Source organism: Bison bison, unplaced genomic scaffold (genome assembly GCF_000754665.1).
Source record: "Bison bison bison isolate TAMUID 2011002044 unplaced genomic scaffold, Bison_UMD1.0 scf7180017864183, whole genome shotgun sequence".
In the NCBI taxonomy this organism is placed as follows: Eukaryota; Metazoa; Chordata; class Mammalia; order Artiodactyla; family Bovidae; genus Bison; species Bison bison.
The window spans coordinates 5,990,655-5,994,033 of record NW_011494755.1 but is presented as its reverse complement, the minus strand read 5'-3'; positions in this window follow the sequence as shown (position 1 = coordinate 5,994,033).

The window sequence follows — 3,379 nt, the reverse complement described above, 5'->3', positions numbered from 1 at the left end:
TGACTATGATGACTACTCCATTTCTTCTGAGGGATTCCTGCCCGCAGTAGTAGATATAATGGTCATCTGAGTTAAATTCACCCATTCCAGTCCATTTCAGTTCGCTGATTCCTAGAATGTCGACATTCACTCTTGCCATCTCTTGTTTGACCACTTCCAATTTGCCTTGATTCATGGACCTGACATTCCAGGTTCCTATGCAATATTGCTCTTTACAGCATCGGACCTTGCCTCTATCACCAGTCACATCCACAGCTGGGTATTGTTTTTGCTTTGGCTCCATCCCTTCATTCTTTCTGGAGTTATTTCTCCATTGATCTCCAGTAGCATACTGGGCACCTACTGACCTGGGGAGTTCCTTCTTCAATATCCTATCATTTTGCCTTTTCATACTGTTCATGGGGTTCTCAAAGCAAGAGGAGCTGAGGGGGTGACAGCTCCCAAGTCAGACTAACACATCTCTACAGGCTCCTGACTTGACCATTGACCACTTCCTCTCCCTCCCTCCTGGGCTAAAGGCAGTCATCCTGTCGCCATCTGCCACCACTGGACAAGCACAGACAGGCCTCCCTGAAAGGAACTGCTCACTTTTCCACACAGTTGCATTTTCCCTCTCTTCGCCTCATTTTCTTTGGCTTGCCAGCTTTCAAGTTTGTTTCATTTTTCTTGATAATACATGAAACACACTTACCATAAAGCAAGATTTAGGGAACTCTAAACACATTAAAAGGAATTAGAGGCCCAAGACTTGAAATTTCCCCAATTTGTAAAAGATACCTTCTGTATCTTGTTTCTCTGCTTATAAGTCCAATACTCAGACACAGCCACAATTGATCTTTTGGTGCATTTGTCTGTATTAAGTCAAAATACAGAAGTTACCGCTGTTCAACCATTGTTGACCTACAAGATGGTGATTTTATATGGGATGCCCTAGTCATTCATTCACACAGTTGGAGCCACACTATGCATATAACTTTACATCCTATCCTTTTCACATGTCATTACAACAGCACCACTTGCCCATGTATTTGTGAGCTTACATTAACAGCACAAATAATTGATAAGCGTTAGCATCACAGCTGGGAGTCCTCCCTTGTAAATCACTGAAAATGGTCCACGTGGTGCCCAGGCTTCCTGAATCTTGATATGAATGACAGTCCTCAGTGTCTCTTCCCAGAAACCCTTTCTGTAAATGCCCCCAGCCAATTGCCTGTGCGGAGTCCTTGGCATCAGATTTTCGGCCCAAATGGCAGCTTCTGGGAATGCTGCTAATAACTGTGTCCAGTTGTTCATCTGGTTCCTCTTAACTTGTATGAATTTGGTCCTTACCTTGCGTTTGTGGTACATCTTCCTCTCCAGTGAAATGACTCTCTTTGGCTTTTTGTGTTTACTGTTGTTTGTCTAGTGATTTCTGGGCCAGGTACAGTCTACCAGCATGATTTAAAGAGAGAGCTGTCTTTTTTTTTTTTTAGCTCATTGGCAGTAGGAAGGCTGTTTTTAGGGCCCTGGCTTTCTCTCTGCAAACATCGGCAGAGTATCAGGTCTGTACTTTTTCAACACAGAAGAGTCCTGAGGAGTCCATGGACCATGTGGTTTCTTTAAGCTGTGATTCTGCCTTCAAAATGGTTGCCTAGGGACAGTAATTTATGTAGGTCCTTATTATGTGAGACTTGGTATAGCCCTATTCTTCACTGGGCCATATGTGCTCTAGATCTGGCTGGGTTCAACCACACAGACTAAGAAGACTATGTGTCCACCCCAAAGCCCTATTCGCATAAGGTTTTGGAGTTTATGATATAAGATCAACTGCTATCACTCACACTAACATCATGTCACTCCAGGTGCAACAGCTTAAAGGATGGACTTTCACATTTTGGGCCCAAGAATAAAACAGTAAAGGGAGACCAGAACATTTAAAGGTAATCTACAGCCCATAACACATCAAAGGGGTATAGAAAATACAGCAAGAAGACACAAATGAAAGATGCCATCTTATGGGCAATACCCGCCACGCAGAAAGGCAGGATTATAAAACCTTAAACCCTAGTTTTGAGGTCAGTCCAACTTGCATTCAAATTCTGACCCTGGGGACTTGATTGGTAGTCCAGTGGCTAAGACTCCACATTCCCAGTGCAGGGGGTCTGGGTTCGATCCCTGGTCAGGGAACTAGAGCCCGCATGCCACAACTAAGAGTTCACATGGCTCAAGGAAGATAGAAGACCCAACACGGCCAAAACCACCAGATCCCAACCCTGTCTCTTCCTGGTTCTGAAAGGCTCCTGCATTGTTTCCTTTTCTGTAAAACTGACCTAAAACACCCACCGTTCAGAGTGTCTGTACAGAGTTAAGACAGAACCCATGTAAACTGTTGGCCACATGTGAGCACAAAACAGGAGTTATTACTGTTGTGATTACTAGACACAAAACTTCAAGAATTTTTGATTTGTTATTTTTAATGTTTATCATTGCAAACACAACATTGCTACAGTAACAAACTTAAAAAGAAGAACCAACCCCCCCATCAACCCAAATCAAACTACCTACATTTTCCCATATTTTCATTATACAGGATATTTGTATATTTAGATTTTATTCACTTAAGAAAGTGAAGCAAATTATTGTATTGTAAGTTTCTTCCTGTCATAACATGGTCTAGTTTAGTGTAAAATAGTTATTTCAACAAATATACCAAAATCTAATTAATCACTCCTCTATTTGTGAATATTTACTTGTTTGGGGAATATTCTTTCCTTTGTTTTTGCTATGGTTAATTTAAACGGACGATTTTAAAAACATTTATGTCTTTTTCCTTAGATGTACATGTATTTTTTAGCTCAAGTTTGAGAAAATTGTATAAGCTAACGGCTGCTGACTGTGGACAAAGAAAAGTAGCTTCAGACTGGTTTCTAGTGGAAGGCAAACTGGGAAAACCCCAAGAATTCTCATGTTTGTTAACCTCAGCTTCCTCATCTCCACACTTGACAAACTGGTATAAGGCTGACCAAAAATTGAGGTAGGCAGCCCAGAGACAGATCTTTAACGTGGACTAAACACACTCATGGGAAATAGATGGGGAAACAGTGGAAACGGTGTCAGACTTTATTTTTCTGGGCTCCAAAATCACTGCAGATGGTGACTGCAGCCATGAAATTAAAAGACGCTTACTCCTTGGAAGGAAAGTTATGACCAACCTAGATAGCATATTCAAAAGCAGAGACATTACTTTGCCAATAAAGGTCCGTCTAGTCAAGGCTATGGTTTTTCCAGTGGTCATGTATGGATGTGAGAGTTGGACTGTGAAGAAAGCTGAGCGCCCAAGAATTGATGCTTTTGAACTGTGGTGCTGGAGAACTCTTGAGAGTCCCTTGGACTGCAAGGA